At 45.9% G+C, this 16,283-nt stretch overlaps 1 protein-coding gene across 1 annotated transcript in view; it reads left to right on the top strand.

The window, feature by feature from the left end:
* The first annotated feature begins 2,485 nt into the window (after positions 1 to 2,485).
* The window catches only part of PLCG2 (phospholipase C gamma 2), a 953,330-nt gene continuing 939,532 nt past the window's right edge, over positions 2,486 to 16,283 (top strand). The window contains exon 1 of the mRNA XM_069638435.1: positions 2,486 to 2,814. The gene's annotated coding sequence lies outside the window, so the exon portion shown is untranslated. The remainder of the gene's footprint in view (positions 2,815 to 16,283) is intronic.

Consider the following 16,283-nt stretch of genomic DNA (forward strand, 5'->3'; position numbering starts at 1 on the left):
TAGTTTGCACTGAGGTAACTGAGGGATGTACGAAGGGTTGTATGCATATGAAAACAAAAAGAAAACAAACTTATGGCCGGGATGACAGAGACACACATGAAATAAAAACAGTGAAAGAATTAATGGATATAGATATTAATGAAGATGATGATGCTTATAATAGCATGCAAGATTGCGACATAAGTGCTTCGGACTTATCATCATCAGAGGAGGATACAATAGATGAATGAGACGTTTGGCATACGGCCAAAGGAGGGTTTGTCAGTATAGAAAAATGGATACCTCTCATGATTGACGGCAAACGTATTTTGGTGGCCGTGGGCCAACCATCTCATGCACAATATGAGAGAAATACAGGTTTCTGAGTTTACCAATGAATGGCCATTTTGATGTAACAAGGATCGCCATTTTGTTTTCTAACAATTGCTCATTGCTTTCTGTTCAAATTGCTTTGCAGCACATTTTCTGCTTACACTGCTCGACTGTTAATATTGTTGTCTGAACGTGAAAGGACAAGGCCGCAGGGCCGCAAGGCTAACAAGAGTTTGTTGAAACACAACGTAGGCAGCGCCAGGAAGGAATGCCTGGCTCCCTCCCGAATGTAGCCTTGACGCAGAGCCGCAGGGCATTTAATCATATCACAGCTGCCAGCCAGTCTTGTTATATGGTAGAATATGTTAGAATAAAGCAGCTAAAGGCTTGAATTATGCTCTTCTTATGGCCGCCCTTTACCGAGCCCTGTAGAGCGTGTCGGCTCCCAGGACACGAATAGCACCTCATAGATAGCAAGGTCTGGAATGTGACTCTTCCCTCGTATGTAGCTTGCTTCCAAGAACAGAAGCACTGTTTTCTGTTCAACAAGTAAAAGATGTCTCCGCACTTGCAAAATTGCATATTGTTACTAGAATAGATATTTGAAGGTGTCATATTCGTCGAAAGTGTCCATCATCACACCGAGTTCAAAGAAACCCAATAAAGGGGGGCGTTAATGCCGTGGGATGCGGCGCGTGTTTAGGCCTACTACAGCCTGCCACTCGGCCTTCACCAGGATTCCAATCCTGGTGAAGGCCGAGCGCGGCGGGGCACGACCGAGTGCGACTTCCTTCACAGAACACGTCCCGCGGCCCGTGCCGGGCAAGTCCATTGTGCGGGCCGCAGCGCGTATTCAATCAGGCAGGAAATTTGAATCAGGCAGCATTCAGCAACGAAGTGCGAAGTCGAACTAAGCATACATTTAAATTACTTGTCGCTTCCTTTAAGCAAGTAAGTTACTTACCGGGCGGCTATGTTGACTGGGCTCGACTCAGGAGCAGGAGGGCAGGCAGCAGCCGAGTACACGTCCGGTCTGTGGATGGGCCTGGAACTTGCAGGAGCTGGGATAAGAATTCCACAACGACGAGTCAGTCCACCACCACACCAGCAAGGGCCCGGAAACTAAGAAAAAGAGCGAGAAGAGAAGGCGAGGCACTGTGTGCCCATGACCCGACCACCCACCACGGATTGTCATTGGATGGCCCTGCCCATACAGTTTCGAAGGAGGACACACTGCGCTGTTTGCGCAGAATACCAAGACTGCAGGGCCACCCCTCGAGCGCCCCGCCAGCCTCTTGAATGGGCAAATGGCTACGTAGAGTGGGTGGAGCTACAAGCTCCACGCACTCTACATTGCAGAAAAGTAACAAAATTGGGACGCACCATGCGCCAGAGCAGCAGGCCTGAGCCAGGCCAGCAGCCAGGCTGCAGAGTGGGAGATTAATAAATAAATAATCTGCTGCTCTGCACAGGTTTAATTCATTTAAATAAGTTAAGAGAAAGAAAGAGACTCTTTCTCTTCTCTCTGTGGGGGCAGGGTGCACCCCCGCAAAATGTAAGCAGCCGCCACTGCCAGGTACGCACAGAAATATATAAATGTTATATATCTGTGTGCATACCTTACTGTGGTTTCTGTACTTTTCAAGCCATCTTGAAGTACACAAACCCTAGTAAGGCACTAAAACAAATATATAAATGTATGTATTTTGATATTTATGTGCGTACCTTACTATGGCTTGTGTACTTTTCAAGCCATCTTTTATAAACATAGAAATATATGATATATATATTTCTATGTTTATAAAAGATGGCTTGCATACTACAGAAACCGTAGTAAGGTAAGCATACACATATATAAATGCTTACATGCATTTATATATTTATTTGCGTGCCTTTCTATAGTTTGTGTACTTTGTTAGGCCACGCCCACACCACAAGCCAAGCCCCCAAACGAGCCCCTCCCCCCCCTCCACCCTCGAGTTCTTACCCCACTTAAAGCCCTGCCCTGGTAAGTATATTACAATAGTGCAAGAACTGGGCTGGCAGTGCAGTCACCGCAAAGCAGGCTGCACACTGCACCATACATTCGCGATAACAAACTCTAGGGAAAGCAGCCGGGCGGGACGAACACTCAAAACACAGCAGCAGGCAGCACAATGGACTAACCCAACAGCAGGGCTGTCAGAGCAGTGCATCTCACCTCACACACTGCAGGTGTACAGCGTACACACCCCCTCAGCGGGGTGTGCACTAACTTCGTCCCATAAGGCGCCCTGGGTCCCCCTGACTGACAGCCGTGCTATCGGTGACAGTTCCCCTCTCCACGCCGAGCGCCTGCACTTCCTGATGCCTCCCCGAGTGTCACGTGACTGATCTGTCAGAGCTGCTTACACTCCCTTCGGTGGCTGCACTTCTGCTCTTCCTGGAATGTAGCCGACGACCTGCCAAAAGTCACCAAGTGCCAGTCCCGAGGGTTACTGGAGCTCCTCGAGCATGGAACCTGTAAGTACCCGAGATGAGATAGGCTGCAGCCTGCGCCATTTCACTGGAGTGTTGTGGGATTTGTTAGAACAGCGGACCCGTGAGGGCATGCGACCTATGAAATCATGGGGCTCTGAAAACACGGGAACTCAAAGTACAGCTCCTGGAAACTCAGGGGACCAGCTGCGAGTGTACGAAAGCCTTGGTATGTGGGATCTCGGAGTGCACGGGGCATTTTATTAAATAGCAGTATAGCACCTGTCAGCGGCATCGTGGGTAGGAAGTGTGGGAGAGTGCAACCAAATACGGCTGCACAACGGAACTGTGAATGCATAGTATTAGTGAGTGCATGAGACCGCTGAATAAAAAGGAGTTTGGAGCGCGTGCCATATCTGAGCACAAGGGGCGTGTGCCTGGCTGCACATGAGGGAGGTACACACGCAGGTTCTGTGCATACATGGCGCATGTAAATATGACACGTGCGTACCAGTTACCCATGGGCACAAGAGATCGGCGTGCACATGTATGGGGCACAGGATTTTCGAGTCCATTCTGCACAAGTAAATGGACCACTGGTTGGCCAGATACCCGAATAGTCTATGCTCATCTGGAGAACTGATCGCATGGCAGAGGGGCAGGAAAGCTGCCACAAAAAAAGCCAAGCTTCCCACCCCACAGGTGTGAATCTCTTGAATCACGATGCCAACAGCAAATTACACGAAGCAGGTCTTCAAGTCTGTACAGTAGAGTGCTGGAGGTTTGCAGTCACACATGGTGGCCAGTGTGGTAAGAACAGTGATGCACAATGCAGAGGTATTCGTGGCTAGTCATAGGTATGTCAGCGGTGGAGGTGCTGACCTGTGGCTCTCTGCTCACCGGGGATCAGAGCCATGAAGTAGCCCAGGTGGGGGATGAGGTTAGCAGGAATGCCTGTTTCCATCCTCCATGGGTAGCTGGCCAGTATTGCTGTAGCCCTCATTGAATGTTAGGAAGAGGAGAAATGGACGTAAGATCGCCTGATGGTAAAAATAGAAACTTAAGGATGCATTTGTGGGGGCCTCAAGGTGCGCCACAATGATAAAACAAGGGGTTTCACTTGATGGAAAAGAGCTTGGGTCAGGAGAGATGGGAACCTTTGTGGTCCTTCATGCTGACAAACGCCAACATCCCAGTCTTATTGTTGGTTGCCTTGAGCAGATTGGCAAACATTCCTTCTTTGGTGTGATCCAAATTGGCCATCACCCTGCCCATTGTAACGGTTTATTGAGAGGCCACCGTTAACATGGGGAGTTCCTTCCCTCCCCAATTAAGGTGTTTTTGCGCAACACACTGTTTAATAGATTCTTTTATTCAGCCCTACCTCCAATTCATCTAATACCCCTTGGATCTCTCCTCCTGACCTACCAATGAGCCAAGAACCAGGCCGGTGTACAGGAAATCTATTTATGTTGATTTGGATTAGATGTTCAGAAAAATAGCACAAACTACACCTGCCACCTTCTTTGTGGCTCCCAATCAACTTCTTGTTACATAAATAAATCACACAAATTAATTGGGGAAACACACAAATCACAGTACTTTATCTCAATTTCAATTCAAGAAACAATTAGCGCTGGTCAGTAAACACAACCAATCACAGATGTAGTGCTGTGCAATTTCTATTTTACTTAAAAGCCTAGCAGTTTAGATTTACACATTTGGGCAAATGCATATGGCAATTATTATTTCACCCACACTTTCACTTTAAAATAAGCACATGGTGATTTAGCGGTTTGTTTTTCAGACCCACCGCCCTTACTTTGTTCTGGTTTCGGGAAGTCTGACAGAAAAATTAGGAGGATAGAAGAATTTGGGATTTCAAACCTCCCTCCACTGAAAAGCCGGTGTTGGGGAAGCGGGATAGCACAAGTGGGATGATTGGAGAATTTTGGATTTCAGAACCCCCTTCACTGAAAGGCCTTTGTTACCCCGGGATCGATCCTATGTTGCTCCGCGTCGTCTTGCTTCCAAGGGGAGCACGTTGCCGCTCAGCTACCCTCCCGAGACTAGTGTTCTGCCAAAGGGAATAAATTAAATTAACATTTTTAGTTAAATAGGCTACGGATGTACACAGTTTTGCCCACTACCCCGCCCACTATAAAGGGAAAGGATTTAAAGATTTTGGAAGATTCCCCCACCTTTTGGTTGCACAGGGTTCACTTCTACTTACATAGAAAACCTCTGTTTAACATTTAGGACAGGTCAGGGCACTCTGGAAGAAGGCTAAGGTAGGAATCTAGTCACTCCTCTCCCCAGGATGGGCCCCTACTCTCTGCCATATAGGTTCCAGTCCGCTTTTTTGGCCCCCCAGCAACAGACAACTCTAATAGACAGCTCCACCCAAATGCAATTTCTGCAATCTATTCTGGTGTTTCCTTCTTTAAGTCAGATGGTGAGTTTTAGCAGCTCTCTTGATGGTCATTTTAGCAGCTCTCCTTCAATGGTAAATTTCAGCAGCTCTGTCCCTTCCTCATAGTGCATAAATGTTTACATGTGTATCTGGTTTACAATAGAAACCTTTACAATATACTTATAGAAAAATACCTCACATAAATAGATACAATTGTTAAAATACATACATTATTATATGATTAGACAGAGTGCCTTAATTTACATAAGCTCCCCATAGTCCCAAAGTTAAGTATTGACAGACAGATTTAAGTAAAATCTTGAGTGATCCTCCCAGTCTGGGCACACACAGAATTCCATACCTCTTTTATGCAGATGATTTAATTCTCATCTCTAAAACCCATATTGGATTACAGAAGCTCTTAGATGGCCTGGAGTCCTATGTAGACTTAAATCATCTAAAAGTCAATACCAACAAAACAAACAATGGCCTGTAAATGGCACTCAGGTTGCAAAGTTAAACCTTTCAAGTGGAGATTACATAATGTTACACTTGAACGGTTGTCTAGCTATAAATACTTGGTCACACTAGTTGCAGATACTCTACTAAGCCCTTGGTTTGACTTAGAGACCAATGGTAAATTGCAGTCCTTAGTTGCCCAAGCAAGAGTGCTTATGGGTAAATTCGGAAAATGTACAATCAAACGTGTTAACTTTCTATCTTCAGAAGGTGCTTCCAATTTTAACCTATGGGTCTGAAGCACTAACTCCTAAAACTGCAATATGGTGGGATAAATGAGAATCTTCTTATTGGAAGCAAGTCTTACACTTACCAGTGTGTACACCTTTACCTTTGATTCGCTTTGAACTGGGCTCTCTATCAATGTTCTCTTATGTCACCTGGAAATACTGCGCCTTTTTTCACAAATGTATCTTGTCATTGGAGCGGTCAGACATCTTGGGAAAGGTGGCAGCTCACTTACTCAAGCAAAATCAGACATTTTCTCGGAACTGGTGTGAATTTACCATGAATGCATTGTCTGATGCTTCTGTTGAATTAGAGTTGCTCTTATCTAATGAAGCTCGAGCAAAAATGAAAATTCATCAACATGATTGGTGTGTAACTCAAAACAAATGCTTAAACTACAAGGACTTTGATCGAAATTTATTTGGTCATAAACGTTATAGAGTTATGTCTGACTATCTTGTCAAATCTCCTTGTCCAAAGCTTCGACAGAAGCTTCTCTACTTCCGCCTGAATCTTTGAAACATTGGACCATTGTTTGGTTTATTGTCCACAATTGGCTACTATTCGGAAGAAGTGTTTCAGAAATTTCTTTGAAGAACAAAATGTGTATACTCAAAAGAACATGTGGCAGTGCATCTTTTCGTCTTCCTCGCTAACAATTAAGATAGCTATTGTACAGTTTTTGGATTCAGTTTTTCCTGATTAGCTTCATTCACTTTTTCCTTCTTTTATAATTTGAAGTGTTTTATCAGTAGTAACTTTGGGTGCATATTCCAGAACCAGTCCCTCGCCTGTCACTTGCCTGTAGTGAGTCTTGCGGTTGAAATGTAACTGTTGCAATGTTATTGTATTAGTTTTAATTTGTATTTTGTCTGTCTTCTTTTTTTATTTTGTGTTTCTGTTGTCCATGTAAAATCAACTATGTAAGACAATTTTAATGTATTGTATTGTTTTGGATATGTTGTAAAATTTGAAAGGTTGATTTTATCAACCATACAAATAATAATAATAAAAAAAGTATTTGCAGAAGAAATTTTACAATCATTCAAAACATTTTCAAACAAATAAAAATGTACTTTGATGAATAGAATATTTGAACTATTTATCTAAAAACACATAGAGCTAAAAAAGGAGCATATACATTTCCCCCGCGCCCCCCCCAAAAAAACACGTACGTTTCATCATTCAAGTACCTCAGGTATTTGACCCTCTACTACTTCATAAACTGATATCCCTCTCACACCGATGGATTGCAATTCTCTGCTTCCAGAGCGGGGACAGTTGGACAGTATATAGATTCAGACATTTAATAAAACATGCTACAGTCAGACCCTCTGTATTATTCTGGATCGATATACATCGAGACCAAATATAGGCATCATTGCCCTTGATTCCCCACTTTGCAAACTTCTCAAGATAAATCATTCTTTTTGCCTGTAACCCCGGGCATGAAAGTAATAAATGCTTGCAAGTTCCCATTTCCCTGACAAAATCCACAGAAGGAATTCACACAATCCACAACCGTCCGTCTTTTCATAACCTCTCTTGTTGGGAGAATATTCCATCTAAGTCTGAGGGGGAGTGAACGATAATATAGATTTGGAGACTGAGTCATTATAAAGGAGATCATCCCCCGCTTTTTATGCTCATATCTTAAATCACTAAGAGAGGGATATGAATGGAATTTTTCTATCGTATCAATCCAATCCCTTTCATACAATAGTTTTTTTAACTCTCTCAGGATTTATTACCAACGTCTGCCTGTCTGTGTATAATTCAGCAAGAAAAAGGTTGCAAGTATCACAGATTAAGGACAAGTATTTATTTGGGGTAGTCCCTGCTCCCAACAATGGCACCAATCTACCCAGGTCCTCATATAAAGTGTTGCAAACAGGATCTATCAGGCTACGGAACAGAGACAACAGACACCATTGGGATCTCGCTTTCAGTGATAATAAACCCAATTCATAGCAGATGGCAGCCATTGGGATATTATTTGGCAGTTTCAATGTTTTCCTCCAAACAATTCCCTCAAGGATTTCCCAAAAATCCTGCAATTGGAAATAATGCAATTGGGACTATTTTCCCCCCATAAAAGGAGACTGCAGGTTTTGCCAAAAAATCGACCACATTTATGGTCTAGTTTCAGCATTTGGGTTGCCAAAGTCAAGGCCTTCCGTTTCAAAAGGGCCAAAGCCCAGATTTCGACAGCTGTGCCGTTATCGGGAATCCAAAGTATAGAATTTTTGAGGTGGTCTCAATGGGTAGGCTCCCCCAAATTCCAGCCCAACATTTTCCTTCTCTTCCCCTTTGAGTCTACTAGAATTCGAGTCTTCCTTGGATTAACCGTCAACCCATTTTTTGTTGCAATTTCTCTGAACTTATTAATTAAACGCTGGAGAACCACCCAGTTGCGGTGTAGGAGCAGAAAATCGTCAGTGTAGGCCAACCATGGTATCCGCAAGTCCCCCAATTTTGGAATCACTAGGCCCACTTCTTCCAGGCACTCGCCGACATCTGACACGTAGAGATTAAACAGACAGGAAGCCAATGACCAACCCTGTCTTAGTCCCATGTGAGTTTTGATCCGACGAGAGAGAATTCCCTCTAAATTTTGTCGATCTCGGATTCCTGAATTCTCATACATAGCCATTAACTAAATGCAACTGACCTCCAGGGAGTCCCCATTTTGCCAGTTTAGCCCAAAGACGGGAGCGGATTACACTGTCAAAAGCTGTCGATAAATCAGTGGAGGCTACATATATTCCCCCAAGCTGATTCCTGGACGGCTCTCATTACCAGCCCGTTTAGATTTGTAGAGTGTCCTATTCTGAAGCCAGTTTGGAGTTTGGTTAGTAAATGAGAGCTAGTCACCCATTCATTTACATGAGATCGCAAAAAAGACGCACACAATTTACAGTTTGTGTCTACTAATGCTATCGGTCTGTAATTCCTCGCCTGGTTTCGGTCCCCCCGGATGAAAATGGGGACTACATAAGCTGTTTGCCAGCTAATGGGGATAGTTCCACTTTTTATAATGCTCCCAAACAACATGGTAAGGATCTGGGCCAAAGCGGCAGGATTACCTTTTAGTGTATTGTTAGTCATTACATTAGGGCCTGCTGCACATGACGTTTTAGCTGTCTCAATTAATTCTAATACTCAATATGAGGGGCCAGCCTGCCATCCCTGCAACATTAACACCACTATAGTTCATGTGGCAGCCCTCCATATGGTCCCCATAAAGATCAGAAAAAAAGAGACCCATTGTGCCTCTGAGATCCTATTCAGCTGAGCAATAATTACCGGGAGGTCTTGATAGTCGGACGGACATCCTAAGATATGCCCTAATCTTGTACATATATTCATGTATATATTTGCACTGTCTTGCCTATGTGTTGTACTTACTCATGCCAAATACTGTAATAAGCTTAGGTTTTCCTGTACACTGTTGCGCCTGGCTACCCAAGGGTTTGGTGCGCATTACCAAATAAATAAACAAACAAACAAACAAACATAGTTAATCAATTTCCGGAATTCCCTTAGACCTCTTTTTACCAGAATACCCATCATCGATTGCGCATCTTTTTGCATCATTTATCATTTTTTTAACAATTTTTATTATTTTTCGTTACAAACACAAACATCACAGCACGCCCAGCAGTGAAAATATTAAATATCCAGCCATCGTATACATTAACATATGTTTATCACTGTTATTCCTTCCCCCCCTCCCCTTAACTCGAGCTTACTCCATCACACCTTTAATTGTATTCCTCCAGGGGCACTCCTTCATCCGTGCTCCCAGAGGTGTCATGTTCGCTTGAACTGGTCCGAGTGGGCTCAGTTAATGTGGCCACTAGCTGTCTCCAGGCCATCAGCGCTCCCACTTCATCGTCCTCCCCCCTGTAGGCTGCTTCATACCATGCTACTGTTTCCGCTTCAGCCCATTTTAGAAGGTCATGCCACCACACCTCTAACCTGGGTCTCTGGCTCGCTTTCCACCCCATTTCTAGCCTGAGTTTGGCCAGGATGTAAGTCAAGTCCTTGAGTTTGCACACATGCTTCATTTTACGTGGTCTAGTAAATCCTCCCACCATGCATGCCCACACCGATTCTACATCTAGCTTAATACCTTTCTCAGTGAAGTGGTGGGTAACCTCTCCCCAGAATTTCCAAAACTCTGGGCATGCCCAAAACATGTGTATCATCCCCGCATTCACTTCCCCGCATTTGGGGCACGTTTGTATGTCTGTGCTCTTAAATTGGGCTATCTTTTGTGGGGTCATGTACGCCCTGTGGGTTATATATAGTTGGATCTGTTGTAAAATAGCATTCCTGGACACCTTATGGTACCTCTGTGCTCTTTCCCATTGCCCATCCTGCATGGGTTCCCCTGCGTCCTCCTCCCACTCTCGTCTCAGCGGGGTCACCTCCTTCCCCACCCTGGACATTAGCAGTTCATATATACGGGAAACCTCATGCCCCCAATCTGAGATGTCATACATTGTCTCTATAGCCGAGTCTCGTTGGTCTTCTAGTGCTGTTTACAACCATGAGGCTTTTATCTGCCTTATCATTCTGGTATGGGTAATATATTGCCCAGGGTGCACTCCCGTTTCCTTCATTAGTGTTGTGAATTCCAGTGCCTTCCCTTCCCGCCACACCCCCCCCCAGTGTTGCTATGCCCACCGGTTCCCAGTGCCTACGTATCGTCTTTCTTAGTTGTTTGTCTACTGCCCTCAGTGCCACTAGCGGCGCTTGGGGGGAGCACGGTGTCGGGTTCTCCATGACCTGGCATGCCTTATGCTATGTCTTCCACCCCAGTTCTAACAATTTTGGTTGCCCCTTCAGCTCTGACTTTGGCAGCCATATCAGTTATTTCTGAGAGAAGGGTGCACATTCAGCCCTCAGCAGTCTGGACTCTGCTCTTGTCTCTTCAGTTAGCCACTTGGCCACGTACTGTAGCTGCCCCGCCAAATGATATATCTCAAAATTAGGCAGTTTTATGCCCCCTCTCTCGTACGTGTTCTGTAGCTTCGATAGGGCAACTCTATTTCTCGTGTTGTGCCAGACAAAACCTCCACATAAACTGTGTAGTTTACCAAAAAAAAAAAGTGTTTGGTTGGCAAATATGGGATATTCACAAAAAAGTGCAATAGCCTATGCAATATGACCATTTTCAACAATGCCACCCTTCCCATCATAGCGAGGGGGAGTTTAGCCCAGAACTTCATGCTGTTTTCAATATTAACTACTGCTTTCTCTGTGTTGTATTTATGTTCTTCTTCCACCTCATGATAAATATCAATCCCTAGGTATCTGAATGTGCTAGTCTCCCAAGGTATTTGTAGTACCGGCAGATTGTCTCACGCAATACCCTTGTATCTTCCTAGGGGAAATATACTCGACTTCCCGGGGTTAACCGCAATGTCGGAGAATGTGCAAATCGTTCCATCACTTCTAGGATATATTGCAGGTTTTCCTCCGGGTACCTCAGGTGCAGCAGCATGTTATCTGCATACAGTGATATGAGGTGCGGCCCCTCTCTAGTGTGGATTCCCATCTCTTCATATTGTTGCCTCAAGTATATCGCTAGGGGTTCCAGTGCGAGGACCTACAGCATCGGGGACCATGGGCAGCCTTGTCTGGTGCTCCTGCTGAGTTGCCATTTTTCCGAAATGATCGCTCCTGTTTTCACTCTAGCTATCGGCGAGCTATACAATAGCGTCACCCACCTCAAATACCCGGGCCCCATTCCATATTCCTTCAAGGCCACCATCAGCCAAGGCCACCTTACTGAATCGAAGGCTTTCACCGCATCAAGCGAGACTATTGCCTCTTCATTTGCATCACTTTCTGTCTGTTCAATGATGCTGTGAAGCCGTCTATGGTTATCGGCTATACTTCTACCTGGAACATAACCTGTCTGATCATGATGTATCAGTTTGTTTACAACCCGTCCAAGCCTGTTTGCCAGCACTGCCGTGAGTATTTTACTATCCTGGTTTAGCATGGATAGCGGTCTGTACGACCCACAATCTGTGCTAGGCTTATTTGGCTTGAGAAGCAGGATTATTATTGCCTTTCAGAGATTCTGGTAATCTCCCAACCTCAAAATCTTCATTTAGCATTGTCAGCAACGGGGGGAGCACCTCCAACTTGTATGTTTTATAAAACTCGCTAGGGAGCCCATCTGTTCCTGGGGCTTTGCCGATGGGCAACTGTCTGACCACTATTTCTAACTCCTCTAATGTAATGGGGGAATCCAATATCTCTTTCTCCTCTGCACACAATTTAGGTAACCCAGTGTCTTCCAATATCTCTTTCATCTCATTCTCATCCACTCCACCTGCATCTACATTTAAGTGTTGTTAGAATTTCTGGAATCCCTCGTTTACGCTCTCTTGGGTATCTAATATTTAACCACTCTCTTCCATTATCTCTCTTATCGTAGGTCTGGGCCTCTCCTGCTTGTATAGCCACGCCAGCAGCCTTCCCGGCTTATCTCCCCCAGCACGTTGCCTTTCTATGTATTTCTTGTAATTTAAGTTACATAGTCTCTCTCAGCGTCCCTCACATTCTTGTTGAAATTGGCTCATAGCTTCGGCTTCTTCCCGAGAGGTGTCCCCTTTGTTCATCATTGCTTCTAGTTTCCTTTCTGTTTTTTGCAGTTCTTTTAGTATGTCTCCCTGGAGCCCTTTGGATTTCGATATTACTGCCCCTCTTACCGCTACCTTAAATACCTCCCACAGAGTGCTTTCCAATGCCGCGCTACCTGTGTTTTTCACGAAATATTCTATTATCTCCTCCCTCAGCTCCTCCCTGAACTCTGTATCGTTCTGTGCGTCAGCTCTAAGCCGCCACGTTGGGATCTTGGCTCTGGGGGGCTGGTGTTACCACTTCAGGATCAGAGGTGTGTGGTCTGATTAAACCCTTGCTTTGTATTCCGAACTCGCTATCTCCCCAGTAAGTTCAGAATTGACAAACATGTAATCTAATCTGGTGTACAGGTTTTGTGGAGCAGAGTAGTGCGAGTAATGCCTATCGTATGGGTGGTGCAGTCTCCATACGTCTTCTAGCTTGAGGTCGCCATACAGGGTCCGCAGCATTTTGGCTGCTCTGGTTAGCCTATCTAGTTTGTTGTCTGACCTATCCACCCTGGGGTCCAGCGTGCAGTTAAAGTCCCCACCCCAAACAACCGCACCTCCCAGATACAGGCTAACTTTACCATATAGTGCAAGTAGGCTACTGTGCCCTGTTTCAGGGCGTATGTGTTTATGATGCACAACTCCCTGTTTTGCACCATCCCTCATATCCCCACCATTCTCCCGTCCCTTTCTACTGTCGACTGCAATAACTGAAAGGGTACATGTGGCGCTATCCAGGTAATTACCCCCCTGGCACATGCCAAGTACGGTGCCCCGATAACGGTCCCTTTCCATTTTCTCCTTATCACCTCCTGTTTTTCTTTTGTAAGATGGGTTTCCTGCAGCAAGGCAATATCTACTTTTTGTCTCCTCAGGTACATCATGATCGTGTTTCTTTTCAGATAACTATTGAGTCCCCTGACATTCCAGGTTACTATCTCAAAGTCCCTCATTGCTCATCTGCATCCTGTCGCGCTTCTGACTATCCGTACCCTCCTACCACTTTGCTGCTGCGCATAGATATAAGCTTGTTCCCTTACCAACTCTACTAAAAAACTCCCCAAATCACTCCCTGAGCCCCACCACCCCAACCCCAACTGTAGCCCAGCTCCATCCCTGGATCTCAGGCTCGCCCGCATTTAATCCTACCCTAGCTATGCCGGTACTAGGATCCCAGCAGGTGGCTGCCGCACTACTGGCAGCCGAACTAATCTATCTAATGGGGTGCGCGTTGGGTACTCTATATCTCCCGCATTTATGCTATTTTGTACTCTGCCCGCCCGTGTGCACTGCCCTTCACTTTATTACTTTATGCGGATCTATATTCCAGTCCCATTGTCATTGTTTATACAGCACCTCAGTCTTTGTGAACGCTGTTTCACTTCGCGTTTCTGCCCTCCCGCTGATCATGCGTCTCCGCCGGTCCGTTCTGCGCATCCACCCAGTCCATAGCTTCTTCCGGAATCTCGAAGAACAAAGCCCTGTTTTTGTGGAATACTTTCAGTTTTGCCGGATACATCAGCATGTATTAATAGTTTGCTTTGCGTAATCTTCTCTTGACTGCTCCAAAGTTTAGTCGGCTTTGTTGCACCTGGAGGGTGTAATCTGGGTATGCTGTTATTGACGCAGATGCCCTCTGTATTGTGCCCCCTTTCCGAAAGTATTCCAACATTTTCTCTCTGTCTCAGTAATTTAGTATCTTGGTGATGATCGGCCTCGGGGGGGGGCTCCTGGTGCCGGTTTCCGTGTCAGTGCCCGGTGTGTCCTTTCCACCGCGAAGGCTTGGGTGAGTGCCCCTCCTTCTATTTCTTGTAGCAGCATAGTTTCAATATAGTCAGTGGGGTGCGATCCCTCCTCACCTTCCAGCAGCCCTACAATTTGTATATTGATTCTTCTGGCTCTTTCTTTGGCTTCCTCTGCCCTATTTTCCAGGTTGCTGACTTGTTGACTTAGTGTATGGATCGCTGAAGCGTTTGCCGCGCCGGTGGTCGTGTTTGATTTGACCTCCCTCTCCAGCTGGCCTGTGCGTTCCGCTATCGCTCTTACGTCTTGTCTTAATAAGTTGACATCCACTTGTACTGCGTCTATTTTGAATTCTAGGGACCTTTTAAGGTTGGTCATGGCTGCTGCTAGTTTGGATTCCCATGCTACCTTTAAGTCCCCTATTGCATCCAGGATCTGTTGATCATCATGCGGTGGTGCTGTGTCAAGCTGCGAGTTCTTCTTCTTGCTTCTGGCTCCTTCCATAGGTTATGGTGTTTTTGTGTAGTCTTCCATGGTGGGTTGCTTCCCCTTTGATTTGGGCAGTTTTGATGCCATTTCTGTGCCTTCGGTTGCCCTCACTTCAGATAAGCAGGCTCTGGGTATCCATTTAACAGGCTCATCCGAGCCTGTGCAGCTCTTCTCTCTGTTTTTAGGGGGGCTTCCCACTGTTCTGGCTTGGATCTGAATGTGCCTATTGTGATGCTCGAAATGCATCGGAGGGACAGGGCCTCCGTATCCTTGTCCTTTACTGCTTTTTAACATGTGTTCTGTCGTGTTTTCCGCGCAGGAGTTCATGTGGGACGCCTGGCAGTGCAGCTCTCTCTTTTGGTTTGGTGTACAGACCCATGGATACCTTTATGGCACCCATGGGTGGGGGTACAGCCCTGTGCCCCTAGTGTATGTTTTTGGGCACCTGTGATTGGCCCACAGAGCAGTGTATGGGCTGGTGGCATCTCCATGCTGAATTTGATAGGTGCTCTGAGTATTCTCCATTTTGGGATACGCAGACCCTGGCATTGGAATCAGTTGATTCCTGATAGGAAACAAGATGGCCCCTGTGGCCTCTTGCTTTCTATTACCTGTTACCTTGTTTTCCCAAAGTCCTGGGAAGCCCTAACTCTGTCCCTTCCCCCTGACTGGCTGATGGGTGGAAGTTCCATATATGGTGTTGTTGTGAAGTCCAGGCCAGACTGGCTGGAGCCTTCCCAGTGACTGTATGTTGTGGGTACACCCTGTGGGTGGGACCCGGGTGAATGGAGTGTGTGACCAACATGCACTTCTTGTTGTGGATGTCTGGTTTCTGGTGTTTGACATAATGACTGAGACAGCCCTGCTCGAAACTGGTAGGAATGCAGTGAGTCGTGTTGAATGGCTCGGTACTTTGCCCAATACAACTAACTTGTTGTGAGTGTCTGGACAGAAGTGAATGGCCTGAATGCACTATGCACATGTTGGCTGCCTGCCTGCATGAATGCCCTTCTGACCGATTGGTTGTCTGAGTCTGACCCATCAGAATGCATGGGAGATCAACTAGCATATCTGGGGGCCTCTCACTGCTAGAATGCATGTTCAGAAGCTGAAGAGAAACTGGAGTTGAAACTGAAGCTTAACCTTGAAGCCCTGCTGGAAGAAAAGTCTTGCTTTTGCTCTACTTCATCGATCTGAAAGCTGCTGTGTCTCCAAGGACTGACCCAGAGAGGACCTGGTAAGGCGCCCTCTTCCCGAGCTGGGAGGGACCATCGCACATCAGCTGATCTTTGCCAAAGCTCCCTGGTAGACAGACCTACGACAGGCTGCCGACCGGAGACGGGGACTGCCGCGGAATCCCAAAGAAAAGCACCTGGCCTGTTGTCCACCCGTCGCCGACTGCCGTCGCTGACCGGAGCCGCCGTGCTCCCTTTGCCTAAGTAACATTTGATCCAAGGACGCTCTCGCCTGCA

Source organism: Ambystoma mexicanum, chromosome 1q, assembly GCF_040938575.1.
Source record: "Ambystoma mexicanum isolate Mex_15411 chromosome 1q, UKY_AmexF1_1, whole genome shotgun sequence".
Taxonomy (NCBI): domain Eukaryota; kingdom Metazoa; phylum Chordata; class Amphibia; order Caudata; family Ambystomatidae; genus Ambystoma; species Ambystoma mexicanum.